The sequence below is a fragment of the Triturus cristatus genome, chromosome 3_2 (genome assembly GCF_964204655.1).
Source record: "Triturus cristatus chromosome 3_2, aTriCri1.1, whole genome shotgun sequence".
In the NCBI taxonomy this organism is placed as follows: domain Eukaryota; kingdom Metazoa; phylum Chordata; class Amphibia; order Caudata; family Salamandridae; genus Triturus; species Triturus cristatus.
In genome coordinates, this window is record NC_140584.1 from 966633037 (window position 1) to 966647215 (window position 14179).

Below are 14179 nucleotides of genomic sequence, written 5' to 3' on the forward strand. Positions count from 1 at the left end.
GAAGATCAAGCACTTTAAACATAGCTGGGGTGAATGTTCACTAAAATAAATATTTCCATTCATCATATCAACACAGATCATGTACCCGTTCGAGAAAGAGAAGATTTCAGCTAACATTCCATGCAAACTTGATTACCCTGGCTAAGGCTGAACTGTCTTAAAACATACCGTGCACATAGTGCTAAATACAGGTGAGCTTGAAAGTATTTCACTGTTTGCTGTGTCTGCTGCCCCACTAGCTCGAACAATTTCAACCCACACAGGGATGAGAAACAGAGTGACCTGCTAGAACTTGAATCATGCTCTGCAGGTAGCACACAGACCATAGAGACAAAACTAGCTTACTGATAACGGGCATCTTGGTAACCCTGTCTTTTCTACCAGTCGGCTGCATACACAATGACAGCCCGTCAAAGAAGCGATCAGAAACGTGCTTCTTTCACCAATGCAAAGACAGCTGACAGCGACATCTGTATGCATTAGATCAGGGGCTACAATAAAGGCTTCAACAACAAGATCATGGAAGCAATCATTTCTAGAGTGCAAAACCGTCCACCATTTTTGCCAAGTTGTTCTTTCATTTTCAAACTGTGGGATCCACAACTGAGATAACAAAAAATGTCCTGAAGGATCAAACAACCATGGACTCATCCTTATTCCTACTGCAAGAACATATTTTCAACTCTAAAATGTCTTACAATAGGATGGGGAGTGAAACCAAGGTAACTTGACCACAATTAATATTTTGTACAGCGCAAACAAGTGTTAAAGCACGGGTAACTATGTTGCTGTCACCAAATTCAATAGCACTCCTTCAAATAACCAAGGCAGAAAGAATTCCATGTTTTGATGAGGCTGCATCACAGTATGCTTGCATAAGAAAGATCAAAGGGAGACAACCGCCAATCTCACAATTCTTCATGAAAACAGTGCTTCAGCCGTTCAGTTTTCAACTTTTAGGTTGAGCTTTCGAGGCCTGTTGTATATACTTTAGTATTTTCTTCTGATATACTTTAGTATATACTTCGTTGTGGGCTTGCATAGGCTTCCTCCAATGTCGCTCTCAGATTCTTTCTACCCATTTGTCCATGGCATGCTTATGCCTGTGTTTATCCATCTCAGAGAGCAGGGGCTAACTACAATTTAAATACTCTGGTCACCATTTTAACATCAGTTCAGGAACTATTTTTTTCTTTCTTAAAAAGCACTTCACAGGATTGGTGCTGTTTTCCCCCTCCAACTCCATTTCTGTGGACAGCCCTGTAAATCTGGTTATTTTGTCACATTTGCCGAGCATTAAAAGACCGAGGTCAAATGTCAGACACGGTTTTCAAGCCGTGCCTGTGTTGCTGGTTTGTACTTTGCCTCTTACTAGTTAGCCACGCCCCTGCAGAGCTCCTCTATCGCTGCTCTCTCCTTTGAGCTAGAGCATGTACGGCCTTCGAGCTTTCACTTGCGAGGAAGAGCAAGTATCAGGACAGACACTCGCAGCCCCAAGGAAGCCAAACATTTTGCTGTTTTAGGAGTTGTGCCCTGGTCGCTTGTATACCATGCCCGGTTCTAGCGGGTGGGCCAGGACCACCCAAACATGAGCCTGGCCCACCCAAACAGGAGCCTTGGCCCTCGCCGGGTTTGAAGGCAGGCGCGCAAAGCACACGTCGTCGTTGTCAGCCCGGGCCGAGACAGCTTCTCGGGCGCGCGCCACACACACAGTTTTAGAGATTATTGCAGCCGCACCCGAGTACTTCACAGGTCTTTAAATGACCATTTTCATGTTAACGAGGCTTTGTTTATTTTTTCACCCCTTCATCTCCACATGGCAAAGGCCACAATGTCCTGCTGCGTGGATATTTCTTTTTCTATGTAGCGCAGGAGAAAAGAAGTTTGTTTATCCATATTCACCTTTCCTGACCTCTGCAGCTGCTTATCACATCAGGCTGGGACACACAGTTTGACTAACGGAGTAGGTAAGAGAATGTGTTACTAATATGTTTTTCATTTTAAAATATGCACAGGCCCAGCAGGGCACATACTTCGTGGGCACTTCATTTAAACAGTTTTTATCATTATCATGGCTGATGCAGGACAACAATAAGACAATAAAAGATGCCCAGATAACGCTGGTGATAAATGATCCTGCTGGAGAGCAATGGTTTGTCTGTTAGTAGTTTTTAAATGCAGATTAACTGTATTATATGTGGAAGCTCAGTGGGTAACTACTGCCTTTGTCACAGAGATCCTTGTGTTACTTGCAGTTCAGAAGTTACAATCCTAACATAGGACAGTGACCAATGAACTGTCCTCCAAGAGCTGCATACAAACATGAATGGTATAGTTAGAACGTCGCTTTCTTTTTTTGTGATATAGTTAGAACTTCCACAGTCTTTCATTATTCTAAATGTTGCTAAAATGAGTATGTTTAGGCAGATATACATTTTTATCAGTAAAGCTGACCCCATGAAATACTCTTTAAATCCCAAGGTTGTGTTTCCCCAGACCAAACCCTCTTAAAATATCCTGCCCACCAGTATGGATGACATGTGATTCCTACACCTTGTAATCCTCATTGGCTTATGTGACATTCCCTGTAGACTGATTTACATACTTTTATGATTCATTGTCTCTGTATAATGTGTGCATGGTGTAAAGTACTGACACACACTACACCGATATGAGTAGCGCTGTACAACAAATGAAATGCATATGAGAGAGGGGCTACGGAGAGATGAGGGGCACTGTTGGAGGGTGGCAGTGAGGGAATCCGAAAAGGAGGTAGTGGGAGGGGCTATGGATTGATGAGGGGCACTGTTGGAGGGTGACCATGAGGGAATCTGAGGAAGAGGTCATGGGGTGGAGGGGGGAGCTAGGGAGAGATGAGGGGCACTGCTGGAGGGTGGCAGTGAGGGAGTCTGAGGAGGCGGTCATGAGGGGGATTGGCTACAGAGAGATGAGGGGCACTTGTGGGGGGTGGCAGTGATGGAATCCGAGGAGGAGGTCAATAGGGATGAGGGGCACTGTTGGAAGGTGGTAGTAAAGGTTATTTACGGAGAAAGAGGTTATTGGTGCGGCTCTAAAAAAGACTTTCACATCAGCACTGAAGCCAGCCCTGTCATGGCCTTTCTGTTTTTGTTTATTTAATTAGCAGTCGGGTCATAAGGGCTACTGTGGAACATACTTTTAAGTGCGTGCTAATTATATTTACCGCTATATTCAATGTTTTAAGTTTGAAGGTGATTCTACTAATGTTTTTACCGTGAAAAATGAAAGTGGAGCCCGATGGGGCCTGATATGGGGCTGGGGCCTAAGGTCAGCTGTGAGATAAGGTGCACTGGAGTGGAGTAGTGGATAATCAAGTCTGTAAGGGAGTGTGTTGCAGAGGTGGGTCAGGTGGAGGAAGTAATGAAGAGGGATTCTCCCTGAAGGCTCGCATAGAGGGAGCCTGAGTAGTGTCACTTGCCTGATACTCTCACCTCAGAAACCTCCTCTTCACATCAAAGGAACATTACATGGAAAAAACACTTTTTGAGAGTGATAATATTTAGAAAGAGATTTGGAAAAGAGTGTGTTTCACTGGGTCGTCTAAGACTAAGAAGAGATAAAGGAGGGCCCTGAAGCAGGCCTGCCTAGACATATATGCGACAAATCGAGCCTGCAGTGGCCCACCCAAATGCCCCCTTGGCCCACCCAAATAAACATTCCTGGATCCAGGCCTGTTGTCTACCTTTAGAACTGTAGCTCTCTGCTCAGGCAAGACTTTCCCGTCACTGTGAAGCGCAGGGTTTTAGCCAAGGGGGGCAGGTTTTTTCTTGTCACCCCCCCCCACCACCCCACCCCCACTTCCCCACCCAAATAGGACAGGCTTCCAGTCATTTAAACAACAGAAGTTGCCTGACTCTTTGCAAATTAAGCGACTGCAAAATGGACTAGGAGCATGGAGGCCAGTTTCAGCCCCAGTCGACCTCTTCCACTAATTTGAAACAAAAAATTAAAATGTTGCTGCTGAGCCATGTATTCATTACAACCGGCCGCAGCAAAATGTCATATTCTGGTTTCTTTGGCTGTTCTCTGTCTGCGCGATCAGGAAGTGCCCTGCAAACTACGTGGGAAAGCCACAGGGCCTCGGGAACTGGGAGTAAAAGAGAGCTGATTCACCTACATGCTGAGAGGAGCTGAAGAGCATACCGGGATCGGGGGCTGAGCGTCACTTTGTGCATTGTGCTTCCAAGCCCTTACTGTCCCGACAGGCAGAGGGTATGAACTATTGATATCTCCTGCACTGCATCAGCACTGTCTTGGCAAGTAGTTGTGGGCAATCGACAACACAGTGAGTTAGAAGGCGTTTGTGCCAGGTGGGGTGAGCAGCAGGGCTTTGGTTGGGCTGGAGTGAGAGGTCCCCAAACAAGGACAGAATCTTATATTCAATTCGCCTTTGGGTCAATTCGGTTGAACAACCAGGTTACATACTGAGACATTTTTAAGAAGGTAGACGTTTTTAGGTTTCATTACAGAAACTATGTAGCTAAAGTTTGTTTTTAAAAAGAGCTACGCAATTTGTCATTTATCTTCAGAATGGTATAGTTATGAAAAATCCAGTGCTGACATGCATCAGATAGTCTATAGTTTTATTTAGTGTAGAAAAGCTGTAAGGTAGCTTAGTTAGTAAGATGCTAGCTCTGACATCTCCAAGTTATATCTTGCAGTCTTGGCCTACCATTTCAGCATATGAACCTTGTAAGGTTGGTAAATTGTTTATAAATTGGCCAACCAGGGAACCTGTTAAGTATACCACTCAAATTGGCACAAATTCACTATCCAGCACTGAAGAATAAACATTTTGTCAGAAGATAACCATCATTGGTGTAATGTTGGCCCTAACTGAGGGCCTTATTTTGATGGCGGTAGGTCGGACTGCCTACCGCTATTGTGGCGGTCAGGAGAACCAAATTTTGTGCCAGACAGCTTTTTCATGGCATTGTGATCACTGATCCTAGAGGAGGCGGTGGTCTCCCCCCTCCCCCAACCCCATAACTGCTGTGGGTCCAACCACCGGCATTGTAATCTAACGGTCGGAGCGAAGATCTGTCGGGGGTCGGACCACCACTGACAGGATGTCGGAGTGAGGTCCGACCACCATCGTAATAAGGCCTATAATGGTGGTGATTTCTGACATTCTGGGCATCCATGGCGTGTGATGATACATGGGAATGCACAGAGAGTATTTCAGTGTGTGTGTGGCATTGGTGCATGTGGATAGTTGCTGAACATGGCAAACTGATATCTACCAGGAAGGCTCTTGCTGTCCTACACTGGCTACCACTTCAAAACCTTGTGTATTAGCCACCGCATCTTGCAGGGGAAAGGCCCTAGCTACTTACACCATCTACTCATTCCCTACAATCCCACTCGCCCGCTCAGATCTACCGGAACCTATTTGGTCAAGATCCCTAAAGTTAAAAAAGCTAGAATGGGAGCCCGCTTTTTCAGTTATCTGACCTCCAAGAACTGGACTGCACTCCCTCTCTTCCTCCGTGCTGAACCATCAGAATTGCTTTTCCGGAAGAAACTAAAAACCTGGCTTTTCTGAGCATAGGTTCCCTTATCTCTTGCTCCTTCCTTCTTTCACCCGACGAGTCTGTGCCTCAGCGCGGGGACACACCAGTGGGTGTAATCATGTGCTTTACAAGCTTGTCTATTATTGTAATATTTGGCTTCCAAACATGGTTTATTAAAAAAATTGAAAGCTAAAATCTCAAACCAAAATTGAATTTGGTGTCATAAAAGTGCTCACTTTCGTTTTAGAGAATTAGGTTTATGAATATAAATAATTATAACGTCGCGCCACATTATGTTGAACTTTAATAGCGCAGAGTTGTGTGCCAGTTTTAAGCACTTGCTTGGTGTAAAGTGAATTAATTTAACTGGATATGTCTTAGTGCATTATTTTCTGACAGCGCAGCTCAGAAACAGAAAGAGGCAAACCTTGCCCAATAATTTTAAGCAATATTATCTGAATGCAGAGCACTAATTCAAGGAAATATTAGATTACATGAATTCAATTTACAATCTACAGGCGCATAAAAGAGGCACTCTGTTCTGCCCTACACCAGAAAAAGCCCTTCATGATACAGGCCCTTTAGTTAAAAAGATAATTTCCTGCATTTTCTTAAACTGAAAAGCTGATGTTGGAACACAAAATGAATACATTTACAAAATTAAATATAAAATACATATTTGTATGATAATCACTGATAATGCCTGCACCACTGCTCGCTCACAATGTTCTGCAACAGTTGTTTTTAGGCCGAGCTTACCAGAGTGCACAGCTGTATGGTTGCAAAAGACCTGTTATAGGTTTACCAATAGCATATCTGGGCCTAAAGCCTGCCTGTTGGACTTGGCCCTTCTGGCAGGTTCACCCCTGGACTTTTTTGCTTTTTATTGGTGACTTGGTGTGGTGATTTTTGGTTTCTGCGCACTTTCCCTGTGTCCCAGGGTAAAGTGCGTGCACACTCTGAGTGCATGTGGTGAGATAGGCCTGCCCTCCTATAGGAATGCATGGGGAATGTATGTGTCCCTAGTAGTTCCTGATGCGTGGGGTGTGCAGGCCCGAGTTTGGTATGTGCGGACTCGTGTGATTGAATGCTGCGTGATGATGTGTGCGGCGTGCATGTACCTAGTGTGGAAGTGCCACTTCTAGAAGTGGGCACTTCGGTGTGCAGTGTGAAATGTGTGCCTTGTCGCATGATTGGCTGGTTGAGGTCATGTGACGGGCTAGGGATTCCCCAGAGTCAGGATGAGTCACCCAGTGGTGAATGGGGAGATCAGCAGCTAGATGGGTGGGAGGAGTACACCTGGGTCCTGAATAGGGCAGGGTTTTCCCCACACAATGCTGACTCCGCCCCCTGTGGTGCGACTGACGACCCTAGCCCTGCCAGTAAATAGAGTGAGGGGCTGAGCACATCAAGGGTGCTCCCCAACCAGCTGCGACTGGTTTTCCCCCTCACCCTGAAACCAGAACAAAGGGTTTTACTGTATAAAAATGGGGCTGTGTCCCCACAGAAACTGTTCTCTTCCAGGATCCTGAGGGGGGCTGCTGCTGGAGGCCAGGAGGAACCGCCACTTGGGGCTGCCTTCCTGCCCTGGAGGGTCCAGTGAGCTGGCCCCTGGCCCAGCCTTGCCCCTGCGTACCTTCCTAGAGACTTTGCTGGACTTTGTGCTGGTTCTCCTCTAAAGCACCGGGAAGTGCTTTTCTTTCCCTCATAGCGCTGGGAGCGCTTGATGTGTGTCCCTGAGCGCCTGAGAGCGCTTTCACTTTGGCCGTAGCGCTAGGAGCGCTTTATTCTGGAGGCCGGTGCCCACCCGGCATTGTGGTGCGCTTGCGGGTGCCTACCCCGCTTATTTGTTTATTTTACGGCGGGAGCCCACCCCGCCGTACATCTGCCCAGGCGGGAGCCTACCCCGCTTATGTAATTATTTGGGTCGCGGGTGCCTACCCCGCTTTGTTAGGGAAGTGATATCCCTGGCGGGTGCCCACCCCGCCAGGGACCTGGCCGCTGTCTGAAGTGGACTAGCGGGTGCCCACCCCGCAGAGGAACCACCGCCGCGGCCCGAGCCGCAGGAAAGGAAAGCGACGCCGGACTCGAAGCCAGGGGGTTGCCCGGCAACCGGGACTCCAACCGCCACGTCATTCCGACGCTGAGCGTAAGTAGGAAGTCCCGGCTCCCGGATCCCCCGGCGAGGAAGGAGAAGTCCCGCAGCCCAAGAGAAGCCAGGCGGGAGCCTACCCCGCTCTGGCAGACGCCCCCTCAAGCCGCCAGCAAAGAGGGAGTGCCTCCCGCCGCGACCGGAGACAGGATCGTCGATCCGGTGAGTGCGGGAGGGTGCAGGTTACTGAGCGCTGGTGCGCTCCATCGAGGCTCCAAAGTCGGGGGCATTTTGTTCCGTAAGAGGAGCGGCCCCGGAAGGCAGCGGGCCGCTCCAACATTGGTCCCCATATTGGTGTAGAGACCTACAAGGCTCCAACGTTAGGGGCATGGTGGAATTTGAGCGCTCCTGCGCTCCAACGCTACGGGGGCATTTCTCCCTGTCTAGAGCCTGAGGGCTCCAATCCATCGTGGGGGCATATTATTTTAGAGCGCTCGTGGGGCTCCAACACCCCGCATGGTTTTCTTTGAGCGCTGGTGCGCTCCACGTTATTGGGGGCCACATTCGTTTGTTTATAGCCCAGGGAGTCTCCAACACTTGCCCTATTTGTCCCAAGAAGGCACAGTGGTGCCCACGCTCATTCCTACAGCTGCCCAGCACTTAGTGGGCAGCTGCCACGTTTAGGTTGGGCATTGTGCGCCTGGCTTGCGCAGCCTGCGCAGTCGCGCCCTGACAGTATTGGATATTGGTCATTTCTACACCCCTGCGAGGCCAGTTGGCCTGGGGACAGTTCTGCTGTGTTGTGCCCTCCCCTAGGGTACCTGGTGATTTTCAGATATGTACTTTTGCGCCTGCGCAATGCCTTCATGATATTTTCTTTCCTACATTGTGTTTACACCTCTGAATGTTTTTATGCGTCATGTGTAATGTGCGTTTACCCCTACAGGTATTGTGATACTTAGGTGGTTGTTTGTTTTCTCCTAGTACAGGTGGTACTAGTGAGGTCCTGATTCCCTGCGCAGTATTTTCCTAAGGTGGTTAGGGTTGCATAGGTGGTACTTACCTGTTACCAGTAGTTACTGGTTGTGTGCTACCTGTTCTATTTTTAGTGCTACAGTGATTGTAGGTGCTATGTTCTAATGTATTATTCCTACGTTCTAAGTGTAATTTCTACAAAGTGCTAATTCCTGACAGTGGTCCATGTGGCCCTGTCCCCTGTACATATAATCCCTTGTAAATTCTGCCCGTGCCTGTTGGCACATTGTAAAGTGTGTGTTTTTATCTAATGTGTTGTGATATAATACAAAGGTTATTTTTATATAATACCTTGTGTGGAGTTTCCTTTGTGGTGGGCCTTGGGTGTTGTTGCTGGGTGCGCGCGCAAACGCTTTACACATCGCCTCGGGGATAAGCCTGTCTGCTCGTGCCAAGCTACCAAGGGGGTGAGCAGGGGTTATCTTTGGCATGTAACTCCCCAGCCCTGACTAGAGTGGTGGTTTCTGCCTGGCTTTGGCGCAAGCCTCAGCCAACCAGAAATCCCATTTCTAACATTGGTGATCAGCGGTGGGATTTGGACTTGCGTTTGCGCTGTACCGCAGCGGCAACAGGCCGCACTACAAAACTCTGCATTTAGATAAATCACATGGTATAGGGATTATTGTTCTAAGTTTGTTTTTAATTGTCATTTCTTTGGAAATGTGTTTTTGTGCACTGTGAGTTAGGTGTCCCTAGCTCGGGAGGGTAGATCATCCCCCTTAGTGCATTGTGTTTTCTGGATTCACCAGAGGGTGGGATCCAGTGGTGGCAGCGTAATAGTGTCCAGTACATTTGTCCCCCGCCCTGCGCCCAGAGTTGGTACCTGTGTCACGTGGTGGTCAGGTTGAGGAATCAGGGGTGGTAGAAACTGCCTTACCAGTCCGAGGGGAGGGTTGTGTGTGGATGAATGGTGTGTGGCACTAGGCAAGTGAGTGTGAGTTCTCTGGGATAGAGAGCTTGCTGAATCCTTTGTGAATTGTGTACTCCTGTGTTAAACGCAGACCCCTAGGTTCCCTGTGTGATCTTTTCTCTAGAACGTCTGCCAGAATGGAGCCTGCTTTTGATCCCAGTGATCTAGTTTATTACGGTATGCAGGAGTTGGAAAGGTTCTGTAGGGAGAGAAACATAGGGGTGAGAGAGTCAGACACTGTGTACGAACTGAGGAACCACATGATTGGATGGCAAACAGGTGAATGAGAACGTGAGCGCAGGGAGGAAGAAAGGGCCCGGGCCTCACACCTGGAGGGTGGTGGGTCTGTGGGGAGCCCTGAAGATTCAGAAGATGATGACAGTACCTGGACGCCAGTAGAGAGTGAGGACCCCGTAGGTAGGGAGTCCCTTGCTGGGTCCAGCGTAGGAGATAGCGCCTCATCCCTTTCCCTGTCCCCTGAGCGCAGTGGTCGTTTTCTGGATTCCCCAGTGAGGGTGGAGTCCAGTGGTGGCAGCGAAATAAAGCCATCGCTTTGCTTTGTCACTCATTTGCTTTGCTTCTAACTGAACGGCTTTCTGTGTTGCAGCTTCTGAGTCTTGGCCCCCCTGCAGCATGGCATCTTTATAACCTCTCTGATTGGCTAAAACTATTACCTTCCAATGCTGACTTTTAGGGAACTTTATTTTCTTTGAGCTTAAGCACGCCAAGTGAGTGAATATCTTTTCTAGCTGTCTTCCACCTGTGCTTTTCTCCCCTTCCATAGTCCATTTGCTCTCCTTCGCCTGTGTGCTCATCTCCACGCCTGTGTCGTCATCTCTCACCCCTGTGCTTGTGTTCATGTGTTACCCATGTACTGCTCTACCCCTACACCACACAACATGCACTCTCTCGCCCTTTTGCTTTTTTCCCCTAACTATGCTCCATAATGCTCTCTCGCCATGTTGTTCTCAGTCAGTTGCTTCCTCCTGCCTTCTGAGTGATTCATCCCACTATTAGTGTAGCTTCACCACCAGCCGCCCAGGTTATTTTTATTCATGTTGCTTGCTCCGCTCATCTATACTCCATTCATGTTGCTATCCCCAGCCACCGTCCCTTCCCCTTATTGGTTTCTCCGCTTGTTCCCGGTTCTGTTTAACAGAGAACACGTTCTTGCTGCTTTTTTTTTTTTTTTTTTTACAATTAACGGATACATCTCAGATCAGTGAATAAAAAGAAAAATAGGTCATTTTGTAAGCACGCACATGCTCTCACCTACAAAGTGATGAAGCTGTAGCGCATTTTTTTCCTAACATTTTCATTAGGCATAGCGCATGGTATCATGAAAACCCATTGTTAAAGTCAATAAATCCCAAAGGTGAGACCTATTTGGCTTTGCAAATGCTATTTTATTTTATTTTTAAATGAACTGCACAGTCGAAAAAGTGGTAATAAATAAAGGACGTTCAGTCAATGATGTTTACAGAGCTATTGTGGGTTTAAAAGAGGTTTTTTTTTTTTTTTTACATCTTCCCTCATCTGAAAAGGACTACAAGGAATATATCCAGTTCAAAATATCTTTATTTCGGCCATTCTGGTCATAAAAGTACATTTGTTTAAAAAAAAACACATTTCATACGGTTTTGTTATACAAAATGAAGTAAAGTGCTGGACAGTGCAATACTTAAAAGATCTCAGTAAAAGCGATAATGTATATAAAACTACTCAATTATGCAATAAAAAAAGAATACAAATTGTTTAAAAATTAAGAATCCAATTAAACCAGACTAGATTTTAGTACAGTTGAACGAGCACACCACATAGAGAATAAATATCGGGAAACTGAGTACACAAGAGGGAGGCTGGTATCGTATTTTAATATCCTATAAGCCTCCGCGCAGTAAGTTGTCCCAAGGTACCGGCAAACTTGTTGGAGCCATTGGTGCCTAATCTTCTTATATGCCAGGCAGACAAACAGTACGTGTTGGTCAGTTTTGGAGATGTTCTCACAAACCGGACACCCCTTGAACTGTGCACCAATCCAGTTATTTGTGAAGGCACGGAGTGGTAATACCCCGTGCCTGAATTGCAAAGAAAGTTTTTTGGCTAGGGGGGGGTTGAATAATGTCAAGAACAGATTCTAACCTGTATTGGTCCTGGACTTCTAGAAATTGAACAGTCAGTGTACCAGTGGTGGAGTTCCCCTTAATCTGATTTATCTTAAATTCTCTAAAAAGCTTTATGAGAGCCTTCCTAGGAATTGTTGGGCAAGATACTTCAGCATTGGCCCATAGGTCACCCATCCTTAGAGTAATTAAGGTATTTTTGATGTAGGCTAACCATGGGATTTTGTCCGCCTCCTGCAAGTTTAAGATACCTCCTTCATCTCATCTTTAAAAGCCACCAGTTCTGGTGTGCACCATAAACTTCTCCAGTGGAGAAGAGGCCTAAGGGCAACTTCCTCAGCAATTGGACCGACCCCAAGGTGCATACGTAGTGGCGTCAGTGGTGTACTTTTTGGGAGGCCAAAGATTTGCCTAATGAAGAATTTTCGTTTCTAGAGAGGAAGTCAGTTGGTTGATGGCCCCAAATTTCTGCCCCATACAGGGCCGCCCCCCTTGATTGTGTCTTGTAAATTTCCATAGCCGGGCCAACCATTTTGTGGGTGTTTTTTTTAAGCATCTTCGCCAGCCCCCCCGAAGTTTGGGCTAGCCTTATAGTAGCCTTCTTGATTTGTGCTTGCCACTGCATTTTATCAGTGAGGGTTAGTCCTTGATAGTCAAAAACCGTAACCTTTTCCAGAGGTTTCCCATCTAGGCAGGGATTTGGGCGTGTAGAATCTCCTGCGTTAAAAAACATATATTTGGTCTTTAGAGAGTTTATCTCCAAACCCCTACGTTTACAAAATGACTGGAAGATGTCTAGGGTCCGCTGGATTCCCATAGGGGATTTAGATAGTAGAAGAGTGTCGTTGGCGAACATCAGGGCCAGAACCCTGTGTTTCGCCAACCTGGGGTCATCTACGTCCCTCCCACCAATCAAGTCCTCCACAAGGCTGTTAATAGACAGAAGAGGGTTGGGTCCAAACCGCACCCCTGCCTTACCCCTCTGTCTATAACTATAGGATCTGTAAGCTCACCATTTTTCCCATATCTAACTTGTGCATAGTTAGAGTCATGAAGCTGCTTCATCTGATAACAGAGGTACAGAGGGACCCACATACTTATTAAAATCGACCATAATTTGTCCCTGGGGACCAGGTCAAATGCTGATTTTAAGTCCACGAAGATCAGATAAAGGCTGCCACCCTCCAGAAGCACTGTCTTCCAATAGAGAAGTTGCAGCCTTAAAATCTGATCTATCGTGGACATCCTTGCTCTAAAGCTGGCCTGGTAGGGGCTAAGTATGGAATGCTCCTCCATCCATCTCTACAGTCGATCCAAAAGTACTCGTGCATAGATTTTTTGTGAAACATCTATGAGACTAGTTGGACAATAGTTAGCGGGGAGAAGTGGAGAGCCCTTCTTGTAAATCAGGATGATCTCGGCCCCCAACCAGGTCGTCAGAATTGGCATCCCCTGAAGAATAGCATTAAATAGGCTCCAAAAATATGGAGCCCAAATAATAGGTTTGTTCCTAAAAACATCACCTGGGATCTTATCTAAGCCTGGCGCTTTAGCGGGAGCTACTCTGTTCAATGCAGCCATTATCTCTTTTAGGGAGATTTCTGGGGCATTGAAGGACGACTGCTGAGAGCAAGTTAGCGTGCCCATAGCTTGACCTACTTCTTCCTTTTCCCTTGCATATAGCGACTTAAAGTGAGTCCTCCAAATTTCTGCCCCAAAGTTTGGCTCTGTTGCCGATTTACCCTCCTTGCAACCGGTATTAACTATATTCCAAACGGTTCGCATATCCCTTGAACATTAAAGCAGCCCTCATACTTTCCCATTTATCAGCATCCCATTCCTTTTTTGCAGCATTGATTGTATTTCTATAGGCTATTCACTTGTCTCTTAGCATTGGTTTGTCCTTTGCTTTAATTGCTAGGATCAATGATTGCTTAGCTCTTCGACAATCACCGTTATACCAGGAGTGGCCAATGGGCACCTTTTGCTTAGATTTGGAAAGAAGATGTTGACCAGGTCACTTACTAGATCTTTATGATTTCTCCCGTTTTCTGCTATGACTGTATTAGAGACTGTTGTATAGCTGAGTTGATAGGCAGACTCAAGGTATGGAGTGACAATTTTATAAAGGGAGGCCAGCTTGTCCTGAAAGTGACAGATGGCCCCCATTTTCACTCGCCTCCTGCAACCAGTCAGGGTTAACCTGGACCCATTTAGATGATTTCCCACTTGAACACTCTAAGGGCACGGTGATATCATATCCAGGGCCAGGGCATTGTGGTCGCTATCGTGCCTAGGTATAACCTTAAAATCAATCACCCAACACCAAGATTTTATATCCATCAAGATTTTATATCCATCAAGATATAAGCTATAATGGAGGAGCTACCAGGTCTATTGTAAGTGTGTTTTGCTGGGGAATCAGATTTAGTTTGACCATTACAATCCCTAAAAGAATGGGTCAATG

General features: G+C 46.6%; 1 protein-coding gene across 6 annotated transcripts in view; it reads right to left on the minus strand.

Moving 5' to 3' along the window:
- Positions 1-14179, minus strand: part of MSI2 (musashi RNA binding protein 2) — a 1546127-nt gene that overhangs the window by 213095 nt on the left and 1318853 nt on the right. The window lies entirely within an intron of this gene.